Source organism: Cataglyphis hispanica, chromosome 15 (assembly GCF_021464435.1).
Source record: "Cataglyphis hispanica isolate Lineage 1 chromosome 15, ULB_Chis1_1.0, whole genome shotgun sequence".
NCBI classification, from domain to species: domain Eukaryota; kingdom Metazoa; phylum Arthropoda; class Insecta; order Hymenoptera; family Formicidae; genus Cataglyphis; species Cataglyphis hispanica.
The window spans coordinates 3688544-3701178 of NC_065968.1; the positions used below are offsets into that span (position 1 = coordinate 3688544).

General features: G+C 34.0%; 2 protein-coding genes across 5 annotated transcripts in view; one reads left to right on the forward strand and one right to left on the reverse strand.

Annotated features, from left to right (window-relative positions):
- The window catches only part of LOC126854930 (1-phosphatidylinositol 4,5-bisphosphate phosphodiesterase epsilon-1-like), a 116543-nt gene that overhangs the window by 90839 nt on the left and 13069 nt on the right, over positions 1-12635 (reverse strand). For both annotated transcript variants that reach the window (XM_050602114.1, XM_050602112.1), the window contains exon 2: positions 996-1065. The gene's annotated coding sequence lies outside the window, so the exon portion shown is untranslated. The remainder of the gene's footprint in view (positions 1-995; positions 1066-12635) is intronic.
- LOC126854931 (uncharacterized) overlaps positions 1-12635 on the forward strand; it is a 129702-nt gene that overhangs the window by 46914 nt on the left and 70153 nt on the right. The gene's annotated exons all lie outside the window — the stretch shown is intronic.

Genomic DNA, 12635 nt, shown 5'->3' on the forward strand with positions numbered 1-12635 from the left:
CGTTCTTCGATAAACGGGGTAGGACATTGACGACGACGACGACGAACGATTGTACCGTCGTTTGATGTAATTACCGCGAGATTGTGGGGGAATAAAAACGAGAGGTGGCCTTTTACGCAGCTATTTCATCTTCCAAGGGGGATGTTCTTCTTTCGTTACGTCACGAACGAAACGGAGATAACTGGTACCGTCCCGATGTTTTCCCAAAGGTGTATTCCCCGCGTTTCGCAGTATTTTTGCACGGATTCGCTATCATAAACAAAGCGCGTGCTGTGCACGGCAATGCGCAGATGTATCTTCGCGAGATAACAAACTGCGGTTACTTGAGATATTACAGGCATGACTATAACGGTGATAATTATCTACGAGTTGGCATTTCTAGATTTGAATATGCAAGAGATACTAAAGGAGTTATGTACACTTAATTCTTTACTTATTACCGTCATTATTCAACGATATCAGAATAATGATTTCTTTGACGTAATAAAACATGGAAAATATGACAGCAAAGTATCATTCTTGCTAAACTACATTTTATTGACTGTAAAATAAGATTGCTTTTGTCATTCTCAAAATTTCAATGCGTATTTAAAATTTCTTTAATTATTTCTTTAAATATTTTTTAAATGTTAAATAAATTCTTAATTATTCGAGAATTAATACATATGTTGTATATTTTATTTTAGCTTGCACTATATGTAGTTGAAAAAAATACAGTATGACATTATAAATGAATCAGTTAGCTAGAAAAGATACTTAAAATCTAAAATTTTGTAAAAATTTAATTTTTTTTAAATATCTAAAGTTAATTTTAATTTCTGTTTTTTAAAATTCGATAAGCTATATTATATACACGTGGTAATGTTGGAAATTTTTTTATATGGCTTGAAAATTTATTTTTACTTATGTCATTTGTCTCTTTTTTATATTTTTTTCACAATAACTGATATTATTATATTAATAAATCATTCAAACATATATAATTTTTTACGTACCACGAGGATATGCAGTTTCCTTTAAAGTGCGATATGGTTTTCTCCGACAATCGATCTCTGGCCCATTCGTCTGAAAAAATAAACCAGTAATAAATCAATATTTATGTCGCATCTATATGTCGCGTAAATAAAGAAACGTCCATCGGAAAAAAGTTCATCGAAAGAATTTCGATATTTCTATATGCAACACGTTGTTCTTGCTGGTTGCTGCGTACATTTGTTATTCTAAATCTTCTTTTCTGAATTGTTCCTGCCGTACAGATCTTTATGGGCAACGTGTTGATTTTATGACGGATCATGGTTAAACCTCGTACGCCCTCGCGAGACCAACGTAGTTGCGCACAGAAGAGAAAGTATTGAATTGCAGCTTAACAAGTCGCGAACTTCATCGTAAAGTCAAGTCGGTTAGAAGATTTAGGAGAGGCTTATATATTGAGAACTCTAGAGAGAGAGAGACCCTTCCACTTCTCCGCGAGTATGAATAATTATTTCATGATACACGATCGCTTTTGGAGCAAATGTCTGGAAACTCTTCGGAATTTGCGAGGGGATGTAAGGGAGATGTACGAGAGATAGGATAACTCGTTTTATTTTTGTGCGTAATAAAGTACGTAATAAAATTCAATCCGAGATGAAATTCTTCTTCTACTTTCGATCTCAGTTTCCTATTTAATATTTATTTTTAAGCAAGTCAGATTATCTCCTTTTGAAACTATTTAACTTCTAACTTGTACTGTTCACAGGACGGCGAAATTCTATTTGAGTTAAAATTTTGTTCCTACTTTAATATTCCTTAAAGTTTCCTCAATCTTTTTTAATATCATTTTATTCAGAACTCTGTTATTTTTTTTTTAACTCTATTGCAATTAATATGAGAATTCTTTGATGTTCACGCGCAAATGCAGCATTTATAAAAAAAAGAAATTATTTATTATAAATAAATAAATATTAGAAATAAATATATATATATATAAATTTTTAAAATTATTATAAATATGAAATTATATAAAAATTATAGTAGAGGAGCAAAATTAATTCTGACTCGAGTAGAATTTCGCGATTCTATGTAGGAGTTGCACAAGTTAAATAATTTACAAAGGAGCTAATCTGATTGTTTGCAATATTAAAGTAGATATTACATTAGAAATTGAGATCGAAAATAAGAGAAGTATTTTATCTCTGGATTGACATGTCGAGTGCGTCTGTGGAACTTTAGGCGAGACACTTTTGTAAAATCAAGACATTCTCCTATACTATAGCCGGTAAATAAGATAAACTTGCTTTCTTTCTCTCGTTGTATAGTGACATTCCAATCGAGTGCTGTTCCACACGTGGTACGCGAATATATCGAAGACGTATCGTCGACACCAAACACGTGTTGCGTCTATTGTCTTTTTTCATTTCGAATGTAACTGTCGGTCGTGTCGTTTATTCGCAATGTATAAGTTACTCGTGATTTGCATGTTTAATAATTTTTCAAGATATAAACACTCATTGTGCGATCGTATAAATTATTGTGAAAGTTTGTGCTACAATTAGGTTACCAAACCTATCGATTAAGCCGTTAATTATTAACCATTAACCGTATTATTATTCAATATCCAAGTTATCTCGACTCGAAATTTTGCTTCTATTTTCAATCTTAATTTTCTCTCATGTTTATATAGTCTAAAAAGAGGTTTAATTTCGAGGTTTAATTATATAGAAATTGATCTCAAGGTTTAACTTATATAAGAATTGAGTTCCTATTTTGCATCTCAAGTAAATTATAATAGGCAAATAAATTATAAATTAACAGGAGTTTAAGGAGAGCTTTTGGCAAAATTAAATAGCTTCAAAAGATAATTTGATTGAAGTGTCAATAAATTAAAGTGTCAAAATAAATTAAAAATTAAAATTGAAAGCAGGAGAAAAAGTTCAACTCGGAATATTAGTTGCATATCGCATAGTCATTAAAGTGCAATTAAGTTGTAATCTCATTTTAAACACTCGTGACAATGAAGTTAATCATCTTACGAACTGCTAATTAAATTGTTCCCGGCTCACATGCTATACCCAAGTTCTTCGCATTTCACGGTCGAAATTATGTTGCATAAATATGTCCCGCTACGTAGGGCAATTACATCAAAATTTTTCTGCAATTAATAAAATTCTTAATAGATAAATTGTAAAGGATTTTAATACATTCATTGCGAATATAAACAAACATGTATAAAAATATATTTTATCGATATTATATCGTTAAATAACATTTCTTCCATCTATCATTATTGAAATGAATTTTGCGGAATTTATATTTAGTTTATAAAAAAATAGATTTTTTTTCTACTATTAAAAATATTAATTTACATTGAAGGCTAATTTTTTTGAAATTATTAATTCGATTATTCTTGAATAAATGCATAAATTTTTATTAATAGGAGAAAAGAATGTTCTTCTTTTGTGCGTGAATATTTTTGTGTGTATTTAATTGCATCTACAAATTAATTACGCGCGAAATCTTTTTGACATAAAGTAAGAAAGGCATTAAGAATGTTAACGAGGAAATATTTTCGCGATTATCATGAAATCTCCAAGTTTGCGTAGCCGGATAGGGAGTTACGGATAGCTCCCCTTACATCCTAGGTACATCGGCAGGTAACTTTTGGCCCTGCCAGCCAACAACCACTTGATAGGCTAACATGGTCTAGCACCGCGTTGCACCTTGTTGCAAGTGACTTGCGCCAAGTTTCGATTAATGCGCCTAACTACAGCTAGCTGAACTTTAATCTTCGCCCCGGTTATTTGCATAAGAATAATAAATTGACGGCTAACAACGTCTATTACCCGAGCAAGTTTGCGGATCCGTGTATCGCGATTACTCGCTTTCTTCTTTCCGCCGTGAATAACGGGTGATTTCAAAGGAAATGGGTCTACGCGTTTATTATTACGATCTATTGTTGCGAGCAGGAAGTGGGAATGGGGTGATATTACATTGCGGTCAGTGATCATTAGTGAGTTTGCTCTCTGCGACTGGGAATAATTCACGTCCGCGCGATATAACGAGCGGCGGACGTTTTTAATTATAATCATCGCATACATTTATTTACAAACAGGGTGCGCGCGCGCGCGCGCGCGGTGGCGTTTGTTCCATTAAATTAATTCCCATAACAGGCGCGATTCTGCAGGCGTAATCCTGCCGCTGTAATTAAGAGTGTATACAAATCAAGCATCCAAGTAGAAGATCTATGCAATTTCGCTGGCTTAGTTCTCGATTGGGAAATCCATGCAATCGGCACGTCGATCAACAGCGAACTTCGATACTCGGAGGTGAAATAATTGCTTCATCGTATTGGAAAAGTTTCCTCGAGTTTTCCCGATACTCGATACTCATTGCTACTTCGTCGCGCGATTACCTTGTATCGGAAAAAGAGAGAGAGAGAGAGAGAGAGAGAGAAACCTATGTTTTTAGTAAACGCTCTAGGGTAATACTCGAAGTGGCACGATACTTGGCGCGATATCTGCGACCTGGAACGACTGTCTTTTCGGAACACTTACATTAATCGATTTCACCGGAGACTTCCCTTACACGTATGTATATGTGTGTCACGCAGGGAGGTCCCTTAACTCGCGCAGTGATACTAACGACGTGGAAATTACCGGCGGGGCGCTAAGCCAGGAGATAATCGCGCTGAATCTTGCTGGGATCTTCTAGATTCTAGATCATCTGCGAGAATTACGCGGGAAATTGCGTTATATCGCGACTGGGCTATAATTTTTCGCATTTTGAATAAAGAAGCTACGTAATCCATGATAATTTCTCGCGAATCTCGTTTCCACGCGGCTCGGAAGGATAATTCTCTCGCGCGAATTAGCGAAGGAGTAAGTTTCCCGGCATCTTTCTCCCATCTTCTCGAATATTCAATATCTTAATCAGTCGCGATAAGCACGCGTAATGCCATCATGAAACCCATCCCGGTCGGCAAGTTCATCCCTTCTTGCGATTAGTTTTCTCTAACTCGGAATATATGTGCGAATGTGTATACGTTTTGGAAGGATCTGCGCGTTACTTTCGCAGCCATTCGCAGGAGACGATATCGCGGATTTGCCTTGCAACTTGCAATGCTAGATGCGCATCCCAGTGAAATGGGTGAATACTGCCGACATAGAATGAAGCAATCAAAACTTGGTTACGTTATTAAAATGCGGTCGCGCATAAATTTCACCGTGGATGTCGAAATTGGTGACTTAATTAAAAACGCGCTGGTTCGCGTAAACTCACGAGGATTACGTCTGCCGTCGCGTAAGACACGTTCCAGTTTTCCTTCTTCTCTCGAAAGAACAGCATCATTTGTGTAACGCGATCTTAGGTGATATTTAAATCGCAGATCGTCGCGAAATTAATCGTCAGCCGTTTCAGAACTTGTTGCTTTAATTCCTGGTTTCTGACAGTTTTTTTTTTTTTTTATTACTTTTTTCGATTTTTTGATTCAAGCTACGCTCACGGAAATATCTTGCTAAATAAATCAATGAGCAAGCTGATTACCTGAAGACTCAATTTAATTTTCTTTCAATACAAGCTTCCGCTGTGTAATTATATCTTTCAGCGACTTGAACTCTCACTTGGTTAGCATTTATAATCCTTCGATTATCTTAGATTATGCAATTCTAATTAGTTAAATATAATCCGGGGCACATTAAGTCGATTCATGCGATTTTTTAACTAATTATATTACCGATTATTATACATCAATCTTATGCGATGAAATGACGATGAAGGTAAAAATGATAAGACGACGACAGAATAACTTTATTCTCTCTCTAAAAATCTAGTATTTTTATCTTTTAAATTGAAAGATAATGTATGTATGTAAGCGTAGAAAGAAAGTCATAAAACGGGATCACATGGCAATTCGATATAATCTCGAAAAAAGTAAATGATTTTTACATCTCGAATCAACTACTATTCTATTCAAATTTGTAGAAATTTGATTATTTCTGCAAATTGAAGAAAATGTCATGCTGTACTTGCGAATTAAATGTTATACATTTTTCTAAAAGATATATATCATTTTTATTAAACTTTTATATCATGTCAAAAGAAATTAGCTACGTTACCTCGTTTCATTGATCTGTAAAATAATTCTCCCATACGCATATCTACACATATTTTTACAATTTTGTAATTTGTCAAAGTTACCGAATTATCGTAGATTTAAATTTCAGTCGAATTCGAATGAACCGGTAATTTGAAGCACCGACATTTCACGCGATCCTTCGATAATGTAGGACAATGTAGGATTGGAAATGTTTGAATTGTTCCACTTTGAAGGCAGTTTCCGCATTCACACAAAAGTCTCCATACCTATCCACGTCCGCCTATATTTCACTGAAAATATTATAATATCGGTCATATATATGTGTATATATATATATATATATATATATATATATATATATATATCCCGTTCCACATTCGCGATTTCGAGAATATTGACTTAAGCTGGCGCTATGCACACTTGAAATATTACATATATGTGCCTCTCAAGAGATTCTGTAGAGCTCTCGGCCCTTGTCTCCCATCCTTTGTAATTACAGTCAACTTTTGGATAACTACACGGTTCTCCATTTCGTTTGCTCTCCTTCATTCTGCCTGAACTTCTCGCTTATCTCTCTCTTTCCTTTTCCTTTCTTCAAATATAAAAAAAAAATATTATTTTCACTAACGTGAGGTTTACAGAACGCATGTATACGATTTCAAAACTCAAACGTCGTTCTTTATCACATTTTTCCTCTTTTTTTTTTTTATTAATGTCAGTGACACTCGCTTTTCCCGCATGTATGTGGATTAATATTGATATTCATGTCGCAAATGCTCGTTTAATTGAAGCGATATCTCGTGTATCTACATAGACTTATATATAAATCCGGAAATTATCACCCGTGTAAGGTATTCTCCCCGTCACTTCGCTCGGTCTAGCGGCAAATTTTGCCAAATTTCGAATAACCACGATCTCCGACATGATAACACGTTACGACTTCATCCGCAAATTTGCGTCGAGTTTGTCGAGTGTTATATTCAATTATTATTCTTACGATACTCGCTCCAGCGAGAGATGGATTTTCGATGATACGCTGAAGAATTATCTCTGCGTAAAGTAGCGCTGCTCTCAAGCTCGTACCCTCCATCCATCGCGCTTCGAAATTAATTAAAATGAATATTGAAATAATTTAGCCCGAGGGACGATAAGTGCGGAAGAGAAAAAAATAAGGAAGGAAAGAACGAGAGGAGCTCGTAACGACTTTTAATATTTTAATATCGATCCGACGTTATCGCGCATCTCACGTGCTCGATCGGGAATTTTTGCGCGTAATGGTAAAGTCCTCGCGAATTATTCGCCGCGGCTTATAGTGTCGCTCTCTTTTGCGCTTCCGTCCTTTTTCCTTCGCCCTTTATCGTTCCCTTTCTCGTCGCTCGAGGAAAAGTAATATCGCCATCGGTGGTGAAACTCACTTCTTACACGTACAAGAGTACTCCTCTCCCCTTCTAAGCCGGTATCATATAGAGAGTATCGCCGGTATTGAATAAACTCCGCTTAAATTAGATATATATATATTTATATAATGTGACGACCTGGTATATCGTTGACATTCCTTTTGGTTATCCGCTTGTTTTCTTTATCGCGGGAGATTCTTTGAAGAGTGTTTCTGCATTGATTTTCTTTTCGCCCTTGGCGTTCGTTTTCCACCGATTGTGATTCACCAAAGTTTTCTTTATTTTTTCACATTTTGTATCTGTCAATTTTTTCGTGTGTACATATTTCTCCTTTCTATTCCTCAACGGTAGTTTCAAGTATGACTACTCTCTTAAGGCTCCGTCTATGTTAGTGTTAAAAAAGTAGAACGGATATACTTACGAAATGTCACTTTATATCCCTTGCACTTTCTATAGTTCGACTTTCTCTTAGAACGAGCTGTGCGAGGTAACAAGCCATGATTTATTTCATCCTTTCATCCTCTTGTTTTATTATCTCTTTTTATTGCGGGAGCGGGAAAGAGACAGAGATGGAGAAAAGGGTGACAAGAGTTATTTTTACTAACGTTCGTTCTCCCTCTTTATGGCACTTACCCTACTTATCTGCGCTACGTGGGCTATATTTTCGAGAGACGTGTGTGCTCATTGGAAATTGCGACTGGCCGCGATCGAATTTGAAAAATTTTCTCGCGTTGAGTCGGAAAGCGCACACGCTTTCGAGAGAGAGGATTATTTCACTTCAGGGACGATTTCCCGGTAACCGTGCCGAGAGAAACTTTATCTAAGAGCAACATACGCCGCGCATTTGCAAACCAATGATAAGATAGCATCGCGCGCGATGGCAAGGCCTGATAGATAGAACACTAGAGGAGAATATCTTTGGCATATAGAGTGTTCCAGATCTGCTGGAACATTTCTTTCGTTATGAAATCTACTTGTGCCAATGCTATGAAATACATTTTTTTTTTTTTCAAATTTGAAATGTACTGCTATTTTTAAATTTGCACATTTTATTTTAACGCATAAGCTTAATGGTTTAATTTCAAAGATTGAATCATGAAGATTGCGCCACTTGATGATTTGATATAAAAGAAGGAAAATGTAAATGTATTATCAAAAAAACTTCCCTTGAGGAAAGTTTTGTATCTCGACAAACAAAATTATTAATGAATATATTTATATTTAATAATTCTTTTTATAATCGATAACTTTATATCGAAGAGATTGGAATTTTTAAATTTTTGACAATTTTCAAGTATTTTTTATTAAATTTGAAGATAACTTAATCGGTCGATAGCAAGTTTTTTGGTAACATTAGATCACGTCAAAAGTTATATATCTTTTCAGAAATAATTATTGTATTGATAGAACTTGCATTGAATATTTCAATAATACATTTATCTTTCCAAGAAAACTCAGAAACTAAGATGAATCGCATAAATAAAGTTATGAGTTATGTAGAGATAAAAGCAAAAAAGTTGAAATCTGATACGTCCATCGAAAAGAGATATGTTTAATAATAAATAGATTAGATAAATAATAAATAAAAATTATAATAAATGACTTCAATGAAAGAGAAAGAGAGAGAGAGAGAGAGAGAGAAAAAAGGCATTTTTTAAGTGACAGTATAATTCTCTGTGACTGGCGTCATAATGATTGTCGTGACATTAAATAAAGAATGACAGTCTTTCGTGCAGTTACGATTTGATTTTCATAATTAGTTAGATTATACACGCCATTGAAACCATATATTCTCGACAAGTGAATGATAGCTTTTATCAGATCGATGCGCAGATTAAGATTGGACATGAATGAAGAAAGTAGATTAATAATAGAAATGGATATAATGGTGAATTAATGCAAATTGCGATAAAAAATATTTGCTTTTGCGAATGATTTATTCTAATGCGTCAAACTGGTTGGAAACCCGGATGGAAGAGAAGACTGGACGGATTAATAAACGGAAGAGAAAGAAATCCGAGTAATAAAGCGCCGGAGCGAGAGCTTAATAATCTCGACCGGATGACTTTGCATTCGCATCCCCTTCACAATCCAAACTGCAGCCATGCTTTCCCTCCCTCTCCCTCTCCCCCTCCCCCTCCCTCTCTCTCTCTCTCTCTCTCTCTCTTCCTTCCTATACGTTCGTACAGAAATCAATAGCAAGCACGTGCATGTAATTGGTATAACCGTCGCGTTCCTATCGAATTAGCAACAATAACGACGCGATGATTTGTACAGGCCACTTTATCCATCAGTACATACAATGCGTCGGTTAATGATAATAGCGGCTAGAACAGAGTGAGAGATATAGAAAAAAAGAAAGAAGAGGAAAAGTCATCTGTATTCATTCGAACGGAGATCAATCGCGCAACAGATTGGCCATTCGCTTTGTAGTCTATTAAACGGAATTTATTGCGGCGAGCATTTTTTTTTCCCCTTTTCCATCTTAGATGTAACGCGTGTCGCGAACAACGACGGACCAGACATCCATCTCTTTACACATCCACCGCGGGCGCCATTAACGTAGAGAGAACTTGGGCGAATTGAATTTACGACACCGCGAATGGAAATCTCGGTCGCTCGTAAATTTTGACACTAGCAACGCGGCCGAGTAACTTGCGAAAAAAAGGTAGACTCGAACGGGAAACTGTTAGTAATTAAAATTCCGCGGGGATAGTGAACTTTTTTTTCCAGTTTTTATGACTCGCTGGCGCGCGATTTCTCTTGCGATTCTTCTTGTTTTTAAAGTCAAAGAATCCGGAAAGAGTAGTCTTAGTTTCCGCCGCTTCCAAGTTTACAGCGTCGCTGATTTAAACGTGACTTTCTTTCTTTCTTGCTCCCGTTTGTCTCTTCTCTTTCCTTCTTTTCCATAATTTAATTTTTCATCTATAAGCGATCTCTGATAAAATTCATATATATTGCCTATCTCGTGTTTCAAATGTAAAAATAATCGATTAGGTTCGATCTATTATAATAGCATATAATATAATAATGAATTGTTTTGAAAATTCCTCTAAGATGGCTTATAGTATCCCACGTGCAAATTAATCTTCCGTCGGCAGGAATAGTTGCAATCAAAGTTAACAATGTCTTTAACTAAGTTTGCCACCTTTCCCATTCCGGTCTTTATACAGGATGTCCTGGAATGGAATTTTAATGACAGATTCTTTGAGCAATCCGGGCTCGATTTTTCTTTAGCTTAAATGTCAAAGTGTCATTGAAATTTTTCGAGTTATCAGCAATTGGACGCGATTGGAAATGCGAAACAAACCTTTGGACGGTAAAGAAATAACGAAACTTTATTGTTAATTAAAATTCAAGTGCTTTATTTTTACAAACTTTTAATTGCTATGATCTTTTTATTTACTATCGAGTATTAAGAACTTGCAGTTGAAACTTTCTTCAGGTTTATAAAACTCTGTTTATAAAATCTATCAAGAAAACTAGTTTGTATATATATTAAAGATGACCTTGTATTAAAGATGATATATGATGTCTCAAATACTTTTCGAAAGACATCGGAAGATGCTGACACATCTACGCGGAACGCGAAAATAATAATTTTTTGTAATTGATATTAATCGGGCGAATAAATTTATAATTTCGCATCCAAAAAAGTAAAATTGTTAATTGTTGTGCGAAATATAAAGCAATCACAAGTTTGTGCAAACGTCAGGATTAAGCAACGCTCGCGACGTAATTCATATATATGTTTTTAATTTTAATATATCTAATAACATTTTTATAATATTTTCGTTCAAATCGAAGGGATAGAGTAGACAATTTTTATTGTGATATTTTTTTACTTGATTAATTTTCTGATATTTTAAACTATTACTAACTCTAACATCTTAAATATTCCATTTTCAGGCTAATTGTATTTTATTTATCTTAAAGAAAATTATTCCATAGTTTTTACAGTACGTGAGTAAAAATTATTATTAGTTTATTGTGCGCATTTGAAGCATAATTCTTAACTTTATCTGAAACTCAGAGATCGGAAGATATAAAAAATATATAGACATAATGGGAGAATGTTTCTTTTATATAAAACAAGAAAAATTTAACGACTATGTAAATTTACGTAAGTAATATAATTCAGTGAATATAATATATCTTAACGCAGAAATCTGCGAAACATGGATTAATGGAGTTTTCCCGCTACAAGTTTCCTGTCCGATATAGCGTCTCGTGGGATGGAGATTTCTTTTTTAATTTGATATCGTTGCCAAGAATGTGGCTTACTCTCGCGCGCTCAATTCTATTGCAGATTATACATCATACACCGCCATAAATCGATATCGATAGCGCATGTGGTTAAAAATGGGACGATTTTAATATCGCCGTCGGCTTTAGATATTCCGATTTTTGTACGAGAGCTCCGCATCCTCACGTGTAAATATATTAAAATGTATTGATCTCTTGCGCGTAAAATACAATTCATTTTTTAGGAAAGTATTTTTTGTAAATTGAAATTTTCTTGCATATATAAAGAATTGGTTTCTGAATAACACAACGGAGCAGAAATAAATTCTTTTATATTTTTTTTTATTCTGTTAAAAGCGATGCCATAAAAGGAAACATTTGAAGAATATTACATTTTAAAAATATTAGATTATACGACGTTTCATGCACAAGAAACTTACAATTTGAGATATTTTATGTTATTAAAAGAAAATATTTATATAACACAATTCAATAAATAAAAATAAAAAAGAATAATTATTTTGTATAGTTTTTCTTTTTACATTTAATATGATTTTAAGAGTTTTTACAATATTTTTAATTTTTTCAAAAGAAATTTGTAAAGCTTAAGATTAATTTTTTTTGATTAAATATTGTGTTTAAAAAAATTGTATTTTAGGACGTTGGATTGATCGTATTATTTTTATCAATTTATATATTTAAATTAGTAATCTGAAACATCTCTCTTTATAAATTTATTGAAAAATTTGACAATTTTTTAATTTTAATATCAGCTATATATATATATATATATATATATATATATATATATATATATATATTAATTTCGTTATTTTTTAATATCAGATTTTTGTATAGCGAATTAAAAAATCCATAAGTTTAAATGAATAATTGAAAAAATGTTTGATATGTAGATCGTC